The sequence below is a fragment of the Ranitomeya variabilis genome, chromosome 3 (genome assembly GCF_051348905.1).
Source record: "Ranitomeya variabilis isolate aRanVar5 chromosome 3, aRanVar5.hap1, whole genome shotgun sequence".
Taxonomy (NCBI): domain Eukaryota; kingdom Metazoa; phylum Chordata; class Amphibia; order Anura; family Dendrobatidae; genus Ranitomeya; species Ranitomeya variabilis.
In genome coordinates, this window is record NC_135234.1 from 474,922,307 (window position 1) to 474,940,521 (window position 18,215).

Consider the following 18,215-nt stretch of genomic DNA (forward strand, 5'->3'; position numbering starts at 1 on the left):
TGGCTAACAGATGTAAATCATTCAGCTGCGGCGATGAAAACTAAATCTCCGAAGCACTTACAAATACTTGGAGGACACCTGAGCGTGCTCTGGAAATCTTGAGTAACGAGTATATTCGCTCATCACTATTAACAACCTTTATTAAACTTCAGACTCCTTATAAACTTCAAGACTGGCGACATAGTAAAATATTACTATTTCTCTGGCATTTTTAATATTTCTTTATATTATATTTGGCTCAATATCTTGACTTTAAAATAGTTTCTTTCTTGGTCTATGCTTAAATAAAAATTGAGATTTGCATTGTATAATATGCTTTGACATGAAACAGCACCCCACAGATATGTCAATGGAAATGTTGAGATTTTAATGAAACATTTACATTGACTTATTATATATTGTCTGCTGTCACTCAAAACTATTGCTTGGTGCATAGGATGCACTCAGCTGTAACTTTAATGTCTGTTTGTGGCTTCATTTCATTGTACGCATAACATCTTTCAATACAATACACAGTGTGACTGAAGTAATAGTGTAGAACTGGTCTATTATGTGTCAGCTATCGTCTATACAAAATATATATCGCTTTGTTACTATATTTCTGCAGATTTGTTGTGGAAACAATAGATGTTCCTTAAATACAATTATAATTTGATCTATGTAAGAAAATAATCTACTTTTTAATTAGACAATTCTGATATAATTAAGCAACCAATATTTTTTTTACTTCCTAACTAAACAAGCACCAAAGTAAAATGTCATTTTATGTGTTATTTTATATATTTTCTTCATTATTATTACAATTCCTCAGTGTATTTGTCTGACAGATATTTAAGCTGTACGCTTAGTTTAAAGCGATTCTCCAAGAATGGTAAGGCATATAGGGATATTCTAGGGCCACCATTACAGGAAGGGCTGTGGACTGCCCTTGTAAAGGTAGGAGTCTTGGGGCCTTAGGGAGAAGCACAGTTTTTTGAGGGTCATACAGGGTCTTTTTTCATGTTGCTGGTCATCCCTGCCTGGAATATTGGTACCCACCAATCTCACGAATAGAGTCATCTAAAATGGTGAGATAACTCCATGTGTTCCTATTAATTACATGTTTTTCTGAATGGAACAATGTGTGGCTTAATTCTTTCTTGTATTAACTTACCTATGATTCCATATCCACTGACGATATTGATAGCTATTTTGTAATTATTATTTGAGGATATCTGAAACACTGTTTGATATTCTAGTTATGAAATGTGACCTGTCTATGTAATTTATATGATGAAGGGATTGAATTGTATATTTGACAGCATGCATTGATCTATTCATAATCAATGAACTCACTCTACCTTCATCATCTTGTATGCGGCAATTTTTAAAATACGTGGAATGTGAGGCTTGATCATTTTCACTCCTGAATTTATGTTCTTGATATTGGAATCATGCGTATGTCTATGGTTTTAGATTAACGCTTTATTGCTACTAACGGATGTGTGCTCAGACAGTTGGTTCAACATTGTGAATACTTCCATTTGGTCTTTTTTCTATGTTTAGCCATATTTAAATAGTAGTTATTAAAATTTACATTTTATTATCTCTCACTTATTGCTGTCTTTTGAATTTACCCTTGTGAGTTGTAACTAGTTGCAGTCTATTTGTATTATTGATGCTTTTGATTCTCCAAAAATGCAATAAAATGGCTCCTAAATCATAATTCAAATGGCTGTCCCATACTAGTGACATGTCAAAATTGGCTGCAGTCTGAAGAAATAAAGCTCCTATGTCTCAAATGAGAGAAGACCCATGTCACAAAAAAAAAAAAAAATCCGCAAATGAAAAATAAATCTTTTCAGCACAGATATCTGAGGCTGGGGAAAATGACTAAGTAAAAATAATTTTTTCACCAGCCTCGGTCCTCTATGCATAGTCAGCCAAGGAGAAGATTTAATTTAATTTTATGTCACAGCCATTTTCGTCAGCTCACAGAGTTATATGCGCTCACAATATAGCTCCTCTGTCAGTTGAGACACAGAGCTCATGAACAGTGTTTCTTTACACAGCAGCCTATTCTGACATGTAACAAGGATGGCCTGCAGTTTAAGTTATATGACAGGGCCATTTTATAACATTCTTAGAGAACTTCTTTAAAGCTGTAGTTATGTTAAAACTACATTATTACATTTTACTATTATATATTAAGTGCCAAGCTTGGGATTGAGGACAATAAGTCTTTAACAAAGGTTTTTGTCACAGGAAAGGATTTAATTTACATTTGACTGTGTAGTTTATTATATCTTAATTATTTTTTAAATGTGCTTGTACATTAAACATTCTTTGTCCCTGTAGTATTAGAGTATCAAGAACAAAATCAATAAAGTAAAAAAGTAAAATAAAACTGAAATATGCTATTAGTGAAAATCTGTTATAAAAATATTCTTTTGTTTCTGTTCATTATCTAACTTATATATTTAGGTAATTAAACAAGTGCAAATTCAATAAGTAATAAGCCACAAAACTTGACCAAAATTTTAGTAGCTCCTACATTATCCAATCAATCCATTAAAAATATATCTTCATGCTGTATATCAAGATGCTGACATTTAATACATGTAAAAAGATGTCTAACATTGACAAGCTAAATTTTCTCAGTGCTAAGTTCATCATTGGTTAATACTGCGTTAAAACATTAACAAGTACTTTAAAGGGCTTGGTAAGTGCTAAAATATTGATGACCTATACTTTGGGGGCCATAGGATAGGTCATCAATATAAGCTCAGGGGTAGGGAGGGCAAAAACTTGCACTCCTATCTGTCATGATCTCAATGGCAAGAGAACATAGCATAAGCATATATAGGAACTAGCTCTTGGAAGATGGGAACTGAGCTGACCATGAACTAAACCTAACGCACAACTAGCAGTGGCCGGGTAGCATGCCTACGTTGATTCTAGATGCCCAGCCCAGCCGGAGGACTAAATAAAGCTAGCAGAGGAAAATATTAGTCCTAGCTCACCTCTAGAGAAATACCCCGAAAGGAGACAGAGGCCCCCCACATGTATTGGCGGTGAGTTGAGATGAAATAACAAACGTAGTATGAAAATAGGTTTAGCAAATTTGAGGTCCACTTACTACATAGCAGAAGACAGAAAGGACACTTTCATGGTCAGCTGAAAACCCTATCAAAAACTCCATCCAGAAATTACTTTAAAACTCTGGCATTAACTCATAACACCAGAGTGGCAATTCCCGTTCACAAGAGCTTTCCAGACACAGTAACGAAACTACAGCTGTGAACTGGAACAAAATGCAAAAACAAACATGGACAAGAGTCCAACTTATCTAATAGTTGTCTAGGAGCAGGAACAAGCACAGAGAGGCTTCTGATAACATTGTTGACCGGCAAGCAACTAACAGAGCAGCAAGGTTATATAGCGACTCCCACATCTTGATGGGAACAGGTGAACAGAGAAGATGAAGACACCAGTTCAATTCCACCAGTAGCCACCGGGGGAGCCCAGAATCCAAATTCACAACAGTACCCCCCCCTCAAGGAGGGGGCACCGAACCCTCACCAGAAACACCAGGGCGATCAGGATGGGCCCTATGAAAGGCACGAACCAGATCGGAGGCATGAACATCAGATGCATTCACCCAAGAATTATCCTCCTGGCCGTATCCCTTCCACTTGACCAGATACTGGAGTCTCCGTCTGGAAACACGAGAGTCCAAGATTTTCTCCACAACGTACTCCAACTCACCCTCAACCAACACCGGAGCAGGAGGCTCAACGGAAGGCACAACCGGTACCTCATACCTGCGCAATAATGACCGATGAAAAACGTTATGAATAGAAAAGGATGCAGGGAGGTCCAAACGGAAGGAAACAGGGTTAAGAATCTCCAATATCTTATACGGGCCGATAAACCGAGGCTTAAACTTAGGAGAAGAGACCCTCATAGGGACAAAACGAGAAGACAACCACACCAAATCCCCAACAGAAAGCCGAGGACCAACACGACGGTGGCGGTTGGCAAAAAGCTGAGTCTTCTCCTGGGACAACCTCAAATTGTCCACCACCTGCCCCCAGATCTGATGCAATCTCTCCACCACAGCATCCACTCCAGGACAATCCGAAGATTCCACCTGACCAGAGGAAAATCGAGGATGAAACCCCGAATTACAGAAAAACGGGGACACCAAAGTGGCAGAGCTGGCCCGATTATTGAGAGCGAACTCCGCCAATGGCAAAAAAGCAACCCAATCATCCTGGTCAGCAGACACAAAACACCTCAGATATGTCTCCAGGGTCTGATTAATCCGCTCGGTCTGGCCATTCGTCTGAGGATGGAAAGCGGACGAAAAAGATAAATCTATGCCCATCCTAGCACAGAATGCCCGCCAAAATCTAGACACGAATTGGGTCCCTCTGTCAGAAACGATATTCTCAGGAATACCATGCAAACGAACAACATTTTGAAAAAACAGAGGAACCAACTCGGAAGAAGAAGGTAACTTGGGCAGAGGAACCAAATGGACCATCTTAGAAAAACGGTCACACACCACCCAGATGACAGACATCTTCTGAGAAACAGGCAGATCTGAAATAAAATCCATCGAGATGTGCGTCCAAGGCCTCTTAGGAATAGGCAAGGGCAACAATAATCCACTAGCCCGAGAACAACAAGGCTTGGCCCGAGCACAAACGTCACAAGACTGCACAAAGCCTCGCACATCTCGTGACAGGGAAGGCCACCAGAAGGACCTTGCCACCAAATCCCTGGTACCAAAAATGCCAGGATGACCTGCCAACGCAGAAGAATGAACCTCAGAGATGACTCTACTGGTCCAATCATCAGGAACAAACAGTTTATCAGGTGGGCAACGATCAGGTCTCTCCGCCTGAAACTCCTGCAAGGCCCGCCGCAGGTCTGGAGAAACGGCTGACAATACCACTCCATCCTTAAGGACACCTGTGGGCTCAGAGTTACCAGGCGAGTCAGGCTCAAAACTCCTAGAAAGGGCATCCGCCTTAACATTCTTAGAACCCGGTAGGTATGACACCACAAAATTAAACCGAGAGAAAAATAATGACCAGCGCGCCTGTCTAGGATTCAGGCGCCTGGCGGTCTCAAGATAAATCAAATTTTTGTGGTCAGTCAATACCACCACCTGATGTCTGGCCCCCTCAAGCCAATGGCGCCACTCCTCAAAAGCCCACTTCATGGCCAAAAGCTCCCGATTCCCAACATCATAATTCCGCTCAGCGGGCGAAAATTTACGGGAAAAGAAGGCACAAGGCCTCATCACGGAGCAGTCAGAACTTTTCTGCGACAACACTGCCCCAGCTCCGATCTCAGAAGCGTCGACCTCAACCTGAAAAGGTAGAGCAACATCAGGCTGACGCAACACAGGGGCAGAGGAAAAACGGCGCTTAAGCTCCCGAAAGGCCTCCACAGCATCAGGGGACCAATCAGCAACATCAGCACCCTTCTTAGTCAAATCGGTCAATGGCTTAGCAATATCCGAAAAACCAGCAATAAATCGACGATAAAAGTTAGCAAAGCCCAAAAATTTCTGAAGACTCTTAAGAGAAGAGGGCTGCGTCCAATCACAAATAGCTTGAACCTTGACAGGATCCATTTCAATGGAAGAGGGGGAAAAAATATATCCCAAAAAGGAAATCCTCTGTACCCCAAAAACACACTTAGAACCCTTCACACACAAAGAATTAGACCGCAAAACCTGAAAAACCCTCCTGACTTGCTGGACATGAGAGTCCCAGTCATCCGAAAAAATCAGAATATCATCCAGATACACAATCATAAATTTATCCAAATAATCGCGAAAAATATCATGCATAAAGGACTGGAAAACTGACGGAGCATTAGAAAGACCAAAAGGCATCACTAAATACTCAAAGTGGCCCTCGGGCGTATTAAATGCGGTTTTCCACTCATCCCCCTGCCTGATTCGCACCAAATTATACGCCCCACGAAGGTCAATCTTAGAGAACCACTTGGCCCCCTTTATGCGAGCAAACAAATCAGTCAGCAACGGCAATGGGTATTGATATTTAACAGTGATTTTATTCAAAAGCCGATAATCAATACATGGTCTCAAAGAGCCGTCTTTTTTTGACACAAAGAAAAAACCGGCTCCTAAGGGAGATGACGATGGACGAATATGTCCCTTTTCCAAAGACTCCTTTATATATTCTCGCATAGCAGCATGTTCAGGCACAGACAGATTAAATAAACGACCCTTTGGGTATTTACTACCTGGGATTAAATCTATGGCACAATCGCACTCTCGGTGCGGAGGTAACGAACCAAGCTTGGATTCTTCAAAGACGTCACGATAGTCAGACAGGAACTCAGGAATTTCAGAGGGAATGGATGATGAAATGGAAACCACAGGTACATCCCCATGAGCCCCCTTACATCCCCAGCTCAACACAGACATAGCTCTCCAGTCGAGGACTGGGTTGTGAGATTGCAGCCAAGGCAATCCTAGCACCAAATCATCATGTAGATTATACAGCACCAGAAAGCGAATAATCTCCTGGTGATCCGGATTAATACGCATAGTTACTTGTGTCCAGTATTGTGGTTTATTATTAGCCAATGGGGTGGAGTCAATCCCCTTCAGAGGAATAGGAGTCTCCAAAGGCTCTAAATCATACCCACAGCGTTTGGCAAAGGACCAATCCATAAGACTCAAAGCGGCGCCAGAGTCGACATAGGCGTCCGTGGTAATAGATGACAAAGAGCAAATCAGGGTCACAGATAGAATAAATTTAGACGGTAAGGTGCAAATGGAAACAGATTTACCAAGCTTTTTAGTGCGCTTAGAGCATGCTGATATAACATGAGTAGAATCACCACAATAGAAACACAACCCATTTTTCCGTCTAAAATTCTGCCGCTCGCTTCGGGACAGAATTCTATCACACTGCATACTCTCTGGCGACTTCTCAGTGGACACCGCCAGATGGTGCACTGGTTTGCGCTCCCGCAAACGCCTATCGATCTGAATAGCCATTGTCATGGACTCATTCAGACCCGCAGGCACAGGGAACCCCACCATAACATCCTTAATGGCATCAGAGAGACCCTCTCTGAAAGTCGCCGCCAGGGCGCACTCATTCCACTGAGTAAGCACAGACCATTTACGGAATCTTTGGCAGTAAATTTCCGCTTCATCTTGCCCCTGAGATAGGGACATCAAAGTTTTTTCTGCCTGAAGCTCCAAATGAGGTTCGTCATAAAGCAACCCCAAGGCCAGAAAAAACGCATCCACATTGAGCAACGCAGGATCCCCTGGTGTCAATGAAAAAGCCCAGTCTTGAGGGTCGCCCCGGAGCAAGGAAATCACAATCCTGACCTGCTGTGCAGGGTCTCCGGCAGAGCGAGATTTCAGAGACAAAAATAATTTGCAATTATTTCGAAAATTCTGAAACCCGGATCTATTCCCCGAGAAAAATTCCGGCAAAGGAATTCTCGGCTCAGATACAGGTGCATGACAAACAAAATCTTGCAAATTTTGTACCTTCGTGGCGAGATTATTCAAACCTGCAGTTACACTCTGAAGATCCATTACAAACAGGTGGACACAGAGCCAATCAAGGGTTAAGAGGAGGTAAGAAGCAGCTAGACAGCAATTAAGGGCTAGGCAGCAAAACTCTGAGGGGAAAAAAAAAAAAAAAAAATTTCCCTTCAACACTTCTTTTTCTCCTGCTTCAGCCCAAACAATTAACACTTTGCGGGCCGGTCAAACTGTCATGATCTCAATGGCAAGAGAACATAGCATAAGCATATATAGGAACTAGCTCTTGGAAGATGGGAACTGAGCTGACCATGAACTAAACCTAACGCACAACTAGCAGTGGCCGGGTAGCATGCCTACGTTGATTCTAGATGCCCAGCCGGAGGACTAAATAAAGCTAGCAGAGGAAAATATTAGTCCTAGCTCACCTCTAGAGAAATACCCCGAAAGGAGACAGAGGCCCCCCACATGTATTGGCGGTGAGTTGAGATGAAATAACAAACGTAGTATGAAAATAGGTTTAGCAAATTTGAGGTCCACTTACTACATAGCAGAAGACAGAAAGGACACTTTCATGGTCAGCTGAAAACCCTATCAAAAACTCCATCCAGAAATTACTTTAAAACTCTGGCATTAACTCATAACACCAGAGTGGCAATTCCCGTTCACAAGAGCTTTCCAGACACAGTAACGAAACTACAGCTGTGAACTGGAACAAAATGCAAAAACAAACAGGGACAAGAGTCCAACTTATCTAATAGTTGTCTAGGAGCAGGAACAAGCACAGAGAGGCTTCTGATAACATTGTTGACCGGCAAGCAACTAACAGAGCAGCAAGGTTATATAGCGACTCCCACATCTTGATGGGAACAGGTGAACAGAGAAGATGAAGACACCAGTTCAATTCCACCAGTAGCCACCGGGGGAGCCCAGAATCCAAATTCACAACACCTATCTATGATGTCATCTGCTCTTCTGGTGGCCTGATGTAAATGTTTGGAGCTAGATCATTATCACTATGAACACGGGTTTACTGTCAATTTCCGAAAATTGCAGATCTTGTCCTATTTACTTTAATTCCAGCTGATCTGAAGTTCCTATTTATTATTCCTGCAATTACACAGTGTATAAAGCTGTGCTAATCCAGCTCTGCACATAGTACACACCTAGCTACACAGAAAGCTGCAAACAACTAATCAGTTGGGGCACCAGGTCCCAGAGCTCCAAAATTATATATTGACAACTTATGTATAGGTCAACAATATGACAGTCCTGGACCCCCACTTTAATTCATTTGCTATTTGTAAATATCCTTTGAATAATAACATAATGAATGATGTTTGAAAGCACATGTATTGAATATTTCTGAATTGCAACTTATTTTAGGCCCAGTTGAGTCCATTCCACAGTTCAGATAATTTTGTCCCTTAACAAAGGCAAATGAATATTGGCCCTACATCACAAATAAATTGAATAGTCAGCTAATCTCATCAAAATCAGATTTCCAGGATCTTAGTCTACTGAGCAAGGACACCTTAAGGTTAGGGTGTGGTAAAATGAAAGGAACCTAATGGCATTCAATTAAAACTGTAAACCTTTGTCATCTGAAAACAGAATTTTTCCTTTTTATCTCACGACACTGTGACTTTATGGGTCATATGGTTCTTTCCTTACCCTCTTTCTATATAACCATTGGTTCTGCTTCTTGTATGGATAAATGGTACCAAGTCTGAGATGGTTGGAACATGGGTCTGTGATTTAAAGTCACAATGCAAACTGGAAACATTACTAAATAGATCTCTTAGTACTGATGAGGCTCATGTTTTTGCTGTACACTTAGATTTCATGTCAGAATGGTGGTGTAATCCCGATATAATGATTGGCAGTTTATTATTCCTGGTATAATGAGAGAGATGATGTGAATACAAGTATACTCAGTCCCTAACTTCCAACCCCGCTCAGCTTGATGGACAGCTGCAGCTTTTACCTAGCTGTTCAGAAGCTGGAGGGAGGAGGGACACCATGAGCAGTGAATCATTTGATGCAGCAAAGAAGGAATTTAACAAAGGATTTCAAAGCCCTTTGGAGGTGGATTTTGAAATTCATGTCTAAGGCATCTATTACACTATATGTCTACTTTGTATTGTGAAATCTGACAGGTCATCTTAAGGGCACAGTCAGACATCTGTATAAGTCAGACAGAGATTGAAATGCTGTGCACGGACTGGCCAGCGACTGTCCCCACCGAAGCGTGATAGCTTTGAGGACACACATGCAGAACACTATTAACCTGCAGATTACCCTCATATCTGCAGATTAGCAATGTTTGGGGGAATCACAGGGTCCCTTTAACCCCTTCCTGACCTTTGACGCAGCATATGCGTGATGAAAACCTGTGCCAATCTGACCTGTGATGCAGCATATGCGTCATGGTCGGATCGCGCTCCTGCAGGCCGGGTGAAAGGGTTAACTGTAATTTCACCCGACCTGCAGGGACAGGGGGAGTGGTACTTGAGCCCAGGGGGGTTGGCTTCGCCCCCCGTGGCTACAATCGCTCTGATTGGCTGTTGAAAGTGACATTTCACTTTCACTTTCAATCAGAGCAATAGTAATATTTCACCAATGAAAATTGGTGAAATATTACAATCCAGCTATGGCCGATGCTGCAATAGCATCAGCCATGGCTGGAGATCACGATCTGCCCCCTCCACCACCGCCGATCTCCTCCCCTTCATCCTCCATCCTGTCATTGCTGTCCTCCGCTCCCCTCCGTCCTCATGTCCGCTCCCCCCGCAGTCCGATCCCCCCGCTGTCCGATTTCCCCCCTCATACTTACCGACCTCTGGTGTCCCTCCCGATGTCCGTCCGTCTGCTCAATGGGTGCCGCCATCTTCCAAAACGGCGGGCACATACGCAGTGCGCCCGCCGAATCTGCCGGCCGGCAGATTCGTTACACGTACATCAAAATAAAAAAATAATAAATAAACCCCCCCTTTATCACCCCCATAGGTAGGGACAATAATAAAATAAATATTTTTTTTCCCCACTAGGGTTAGGGTTAGGGCTAGGGTTAGGGCTAGGGTTAGCGTTAGGGCTAGAATTAAGGTTAGAATTAGGGTTAGAACTAGGGTTAGGGTTAGAAGTAGGCTATGTGCACACGGTGCGGATTTGGCTGCGGATCCGCAGCGGATTGGTAGCAGTTTTCCATCAGGTTTACAGTACCATGTAAACCTATGGAAAATCAAATCTGCTGTGCCCATGGTGCGGAAAATACAGTGTGGAAATGCTGTGCTGTATTTTCCGCAGCATGTCAATTCTTTGTGCGGATTCCACAGCGTTTTACACTTGTTCCTCAATATGAATCCGCAGGTGAAATCTGCCCAAAAAAACACTGGAAATCCGCTGTAAATCCGCAGGTAAAATGCAGTGCCTTTTACCTGTGCATTTTTCAAAAATGGTGCAGAAAAATCTCACACGAATCCACAACATGGACACATAGCCTTAGGGTTAGGGTTGGAATTAGAGTTAGGGTTGGAATTAGGGCTAGGGTTGGAAATAGGGTTAAGATTAGGCTGTGGTTAGGGTTATGGTTAGGGGTGTGTTGGGGTTAGGGTTGGGATTAGGGCTAGGATTAGGGTTAGGTTTGGGATTAGGGTTAGTGGTGTGTTGGGGTTAGGGTTGTGGTTAGGGGTGTGTTGGGGTTAGGGTTGTAATTAGGGTTATGTCTAGAGTTGGGATTAGGGTTAGGGGTGTGATGGGGTTAGTGTTGAAGTTAGAATTGAGGGGTTTCCACTGTTTAGGCACATCAGGGGTCTCCAAACGCAACATGGTGCCACCATTGATTCCAGCCAATCTTGCGTTCAAAAAGTCAAATGGTGCTCCCTTCCGAGCCCTGAAGTGCACCCAAACAGTGTTTTACTCCCACATATGGGGTACCAGCATACTCAAGACAAACTGGGCAACAATTATTGGGGTCCAATTTCTCCTGTTACCCTTGGAAAAATAAAAAAAATGCTTGCTAAAACATCATTTTTGAGGAAAGAAAAATGATTTTTTATTTTCACGGCTCTGCGTTGTAAACTTCTGTGAAGCACTTGGGGGTTCAAAGTGCTCACCACATATCTAGATAAGTTCCTTGGTGGGTCTAGTTTCCAAAATGGGGTCACTTGTGGGGGTTTCTACTGTTTAGGCACATCAGGGGCTCTGCAAATGCAACGTGACGCCTGCAGACCATTCCATCAAGACTGCATTTCAAAAGTCACTACTTCACTTCTGAGCCCCGAAGTGTGCCCAAACAGTGGTTTACCCCCACATATGGGGTATCAGTGTACTCAGGACAAACTGGGCAACAACTATTGGGGTCCAATTTCTCCTGTTACCCTTGTGAAAATAAAAAAATGCTTGCTGAAACATCATTTTTGAGGAAAGCAAAATGATTTTTTATTTTTATGGCTCTGCGTTGTAAATTTCTGTGAAGCACTCGGGGGGTTCAAAGTTCTCACCATGTATCTAGATAAGTTCCTTTGGGGGTCAAATTTTTCAAATGGGGTCACTTGTGGGGGGTTTCTACTGTTTAGGCACATCAGGGGCTCTGCAAACGCAACGTGATGCCCGCAGACCATTCCATCAAAGTCTGCATTCCAAAACGTCACTACTTCCCTTCCGAGCCCCGACAGGGGCCGAAACAGTGGTTTACCCCCACATTTAGGGTATCATCGTACTCAGGAAAAACTGGACAACAACTTTTGGGGTCCAATTTCTCCTGTTACTCTTGTGAAAATAAAAAATTGCGGGCTAAAAATAATTTTTGAGGAAAGAAAAAAATTATTTTTTATTTTCATGGCTCTGCGTTATAAACTTCTGTGAAGCACTTGGGGGTTTAAAGTGGTCACCGCACATCTAGATTAGTTCCATGGGAGGTCTAGTTTCCAAAATGGGGTCACATGTGGGGGAGCTCCAATGTTTAGGCACACAGGGGCTCTCCAAACGCGACATGGTGTCCGCTAATGATTGGAGCTAATTTTTCATTCAAAAAGTCAAATGGCGCTCCTTCCCTTCCGAGCCCTGCCGTGTGCCCAAACAGTGGTTTACCCCCACATGTGAGGTGTCAGTGTACTCAGGAGAAATTGCCCAATAAATTTTATGATCCAATTTATCCTGTTGCCCATGTGGAAATGAACAAATTGAGGCTAAAATAATTTTTTTGTGAAAAAAAAGTACTTTTTAATTTTTACGGATCAATTTGTGAAGCACCTATGGGTTCAAAGTGCTCACTATGCATCTAGATAAGTTCCTTGGGGGGTCTAGTTTCCAAAATGTGGTCATATGTGGGGGAGCTCTAATGTTTAGGCACACAGGAGCTCTCCAAACGCGACATGGTGTCCGCTAAAGATTGGAGCTAATTTTTCATTCAAAAGTCAAATGGCGCTCGTTCCTTTCTGAGCCTTGCCGTGTGTACAAACAGTGGTTTGTGACCACATATGAGGTATCCGTGTACTCAGGAGAAATTGCCCAACACATTTTAGGATCCATTTTATCCTGTTGCCCATGTAAAAATGAAAAAAAATGAGGATAAAAGAAATTTTTTGTGAAAAAAAAGTACTTTTTCATTTTTACGGATCAATTTGTGAAGCACTTTGGGGTTCAAAGTGCTCACTATGCATCTAGATTAGCTCCTTGGGGGGTTTAGTATCCAAAATGGGGTTACTTGTGGGGGAGCTCCAATCTTTAGGCACACAGGGGCTCTCCAAATGCGACATGGTGTCCGCTAAAGATTGGAGCCAATTTTTCATTGAAAAAGTCAAATGGCGCTCCTTCCCTTCCAAGCCCTGCCGTGTGCCCAAACAGTGGTTTACCCCCACATGTGAGGTATCAGTGTACTCAGGAGAAATTTTACAATAAATTTAGGTGTCCAGATTCTCTTTTTACCCTTGGGAAAATAAAAAAATTGTTGCTAAAACATCATTTTTGTGACTAAAAAGTTAAATGTTCATTTTTTTCCTTCCATGTTGCTTCTGCTGCTGTGAAGCACCTGAAGGGTTAATAAACTTCTTGAATGTGGTTTTGAGTACCTTGAGGGGTGCAGTTTTTAGAATTTTGGGGTATTTTCAGCCATACAGACCCCTCAAACTGACTTCAAATGTGAGGTGGTCCCTAAAAAAAATGGTTTTGTAAATTTCGTTGTAAAAATGAGAAATCGCTGGCCAAATTTTAACCCTTATAACTTCATAGCAAAAAAAAATGTGTTTCCAAAATTGTGCTGATGTAAAGTAGACATGTGGGTAATGTTATTTTTTAACTATTTTGTGTCACATAACTCTCTCGCTTAACAGAATAAAAATTCAACATTTGAAAATTGCGAAATTTTCAAAATTTTAGCCAAATTTCCATTTTCTTCACAAATAAACGCAAAAATTATCGACCTAAATTTTCCACTAACATGAAGCCCAATATGTCACGAAGAATTGCAAAAAACGGCCAGGTCATTAAGGTCAAAATAGGCTGGGTCATGAAGGGGTTAAAGTGTTCAATTTCGAAACTGTAAATTTCAGGAAATCCCCTCAAGTTTAGATGTTAGTCTAAATTTTGCCTCCTGCAGCCAGCAAAGGACACAATTGTAGATATAGTACACCCTTTACCATGTAGAAATTGTACCCTTAGCTATGCTCTTTTCTATTGTATTGATGCTTTCAACGTAAAATAAAAAAGCAAAATGTAATGCAAAGAAGAATGGGAACTGCATAGTAAGGAATAGATCCGGGAAATGTAAATAAATTGATCTTATAAATCTGTTGCTAAGAGTTAAAAAAAAAGTGATATTAATGCAGAATGAATGTTTTACTTGCTTTACACTTCGCACGCAAAAATGGTTTTAAACTCTCTCTTTACAGAATGAAATATTGTTACCCTAAAGCGCGTCTTATTACCTTATAATGAAAATATTTGTTTACCGTCATCTGCGCTTGTGCCCAGAAGATATTTGTGACTCTTGGAAAGAAACACAGCACATGTCTATTGATTATTTTGTAATGCGTTTTAGCTTTTATGCTCACTTTACTAAGTGTGCCCCTATTTCTGCTGCAAATGATATTTGCAATGGATAATAAAATATTTAAGCCTACCACTATTGAGTGTGTATAACCTAAGTATTAACCATGGATATCTAAAACATGGATGGATAAATATAGTATAATATATATACAGTATATATATATAAATATATATATATATATATATATATACATATATATATATATATATATATATATATATATATATATATATATATATATATATATATATATATATATATATATATATATATCTTGAGCCACAACTAATAAATATTCCATACAAGAAAAAGCATAAGATATGGCTTCTCCTTGTGAACCTGCCTTGGGATGATTTTCTCTTATCTATGCTTGATTCTTTGTATTGGGATTTTTTAATGGCTTTTTCTTTACAGCCAATATGATGAAGAAGACACAGATTTAACATACCTTTCTTGAAACAAGAACTTTTATTGCCCTACAGTTTTGGCACTGCAGGGCAACACATAAATGTATTCTGTTTCTTTAAGCAGCAGATTTATTTCAAAGCCCATTGCGATGCGCTAGCAGTGAGGTTTCTGCATTGTACGTTAAAACCTTTCTGAAACAATGTGTTGCTAATGCTATAAGATTGGTAATGTCTGAAAGCAATAGTTTCTTTTATAATATATTGTGTTTTTGGTTTGTAATTCCCATTTGCTCCTGGGCAGAGGAAATAATTATAACCTAATACAACAAATAACTGCATGGTGTTTGTCATATGGTACAAGCAAAATATGATTTTGTTTCTCTGCTTTACATATATTTAAGATTACTTGCAGAAGTCTGTGCTGGCAGAAGTCTTTCTGCTTAATAAAATTACTGTTTTATGTAAACGGACATTGCACAAACAAGATATTTTCAACTATGATACATAAGTTTGTTACCATGTATTCAAATATGTTGGATTTTTATCATTCATAATTATTCATAACTAGATGGTGGCCCGATTCTAACGCATCGGGTATTCTAGAATGTGTATGTCCACGTAGTATATTGCCCAGCTACGTAGTATATTGCCCAGCCCACATAGTATACAGCACAGAACCACGTAGTATATTGCCCAGTGACGTAGTATATTGCCCAGTGACGTAGTATATTGCCCAGTGACGTAGTATATTGCACAGCGACGTAGTATATTGCCCAGTGACGTAGTATATTGCCCAGTGATGTAGTATACAGCACAGAGCCACGTAGTATATTGCCCAGTGATGTAGTATATTGCCCAGTGATGTAGTATATTGCCCAGCTACGTAGTATACAGCACAGAGTCATGTAGTATATTGCCCAGTGACGTAGTATATTGCCCAGTGACGTAGTATATTGCCCAGTGACATAGTATATTGCCCAGTTCCATTGTATATTGCCCAGTGACGTAGTATACAGCACAGAGCCACGTAGTATATTGCCCAGTGACATAATAAATTACCCAGTGACGTAGTATATTGCCCAGTGACGTAGTATACAGCACAGAGCCATGTAGTATATTGCCCAGTGACGTAGTATATTGCCCAGTGACGTAGTATATTGCCCAGTGACATAATAAATTACCCAGTGACGTAGTATATTGCCCAGTGACGTAGTATACAGCACAGAGCCATGTAGTATATTGCCCAGTGACGTAGTATATTGCCCAGTGACGTAGTATATTGCCCAGTGACGTAGTATATTGCCCAGTGACATAGTATATTGCCCAGTTCCATTGTATATTGCCCAGTGACGTAGTATACAGCACAGAGCCACGTAGTATATTGCACAGCCCATGTAGTATATTGCCCAGCTATGTAGTATATTGCCCAGCCACGTATGACACAGGTTAAAAAAATAAAAAATAAACATACTCACCTTCCGCTGGCACGTTGTAGCTGTGTCGCTTGTGTCGGGTGCAGCCGGCCGCTTCCGGTCCCAGGCTGTGATGATGTCGCGATCACGTGACCGTGTCGCGGTCACATGACCGTGACGTCACTGCAGGTCCTTTCAGCGCAGGCGCGCAGGACTTGTGATGACGTCGCGGTCACATGACTGTAACGTCATGGCAGGTCCTTTTGCCAGACCATCCGTGCACCGGAACGTGCCGGTTGCATCGCGAGGAGTGGGAAAGGCGGTGTAGGTGAGTATATAATATTTTTTTATTTTTTTTAATTATTAGACCAATCAGCGAATGAATAACCATTACAGACAGACAGACAGAAGGACAGACGGAAGTGACCCTTAGACAATTATATAGTAGATTAATTTAATTAAATTCATCTTTATTTTTAGGTCAATTCAGTAAGGTGAGGATAATTTGCAATATGACTGTAAATTCTATGTAAATTGGTGACTTTCACTTCACTTGTAGTCCATTCATTAATCCTATGTGAAACACTTCCAGAATTGCATTCACTATTCTGTCACCTTCTGGTGTTTTATGCCTACTTAATCTCTGGAAAAAAGTGTGTGCTGATTTGCATTTTTTTGTGGTATATATATATATATATATATATATAGGCCCGCCCACCTTTCCTAGGAGTAAGAAGCACTGAGCTCCTGAATTTCCATCACTTTATACCTTGTACTGAGGCAACTGTAAGACAAAACCTGGAAGAACTCAGCTCCGTGGAACGTAAAAGTGATCTGGACTGAACTGGACTTTAAATTTTATGAAAAAAGGAAGAATTGGAGGATTTAAAGGACAAAACAAGAAACTCCTGGAGGATACAGACTGGCATCATACATCTGACATCCTGATACCTGGACCTATAAAAGGTAGGATAATTCCTTAACTACAACACAACCTATAGACTTGTTACAAATTAATCTTCTTAGAAATAAGGATTATAATTAACATATAACTACAAAATGGAAAACACAAATTTGGAACAGGTAAAGGAACAAAGCCCAGAGCCAGAGACACAGGAAGGCTGGGGGTCAGATTTGGAGATAACACAGGGGCAGTGGAGCAATAAACCCAAGAATCCAGAGACTCTTTATGCAGATTTCACAAAGGAAGAACCAAAAAGAAAAACCAATTTATTATTCTATACAGACCAACTCTCAGCCTGGCACACTGTCCTGTGCAATCGATATAAACATGTATCTAAATCCAACACCAATAATGCCCAGCGGATTAAAATTAACAGCCAAGCAGATGATGACACCAATGTGCTCACCATAAGCCTGTACAACAATGGCACAGTCATGGTGCAGGGGACTGAGGAGATTCTGCAGCAATTTGAAAATTGTTTTTCTGATATCAAAGAGCAGGCACAAACCTATAAAGGACTAGAAGCCCCAGCTGCCACCTCTAATGCTCACATAGGGATTCCCAGACAGAGCCGCCTAACCCCCGACACTTCACACCTCGCGCCTGATAACATCAGAGACTTCTTATCTCAATTAGAAAGAGACTTGGTCCAACTGAAATTAGAATGGGAAAGAAACTCACAAAGAAATGCAAATTACCAAGCAACAAATGACACAGCCCTACAGAAAATAAGGGAAGAAATGGGTGAACTGAAATGTCAACACAAGGCAGCTCTACAGGAAATGGGTGAACTGAAAAAAGACAATGATAAACTCAGAAAGGAGATTACAGAATTAAAAGCCCACAG

General features: G+C 41.1%; 1 protein-coding gene across 5 annotated transcripts in view; it reads right to left on the bottom strand.

Annotated features, from left to right (window-relative positions):
- DMD (dystrophin) overlaps nucleotides 1-18,215 on the bottom strand; it is a 3,762,639-nt gene that overhangs the window by 2,050,477 nt on the left and 1,693,947 nt on the right. The window lies entirely within an intron of this gene.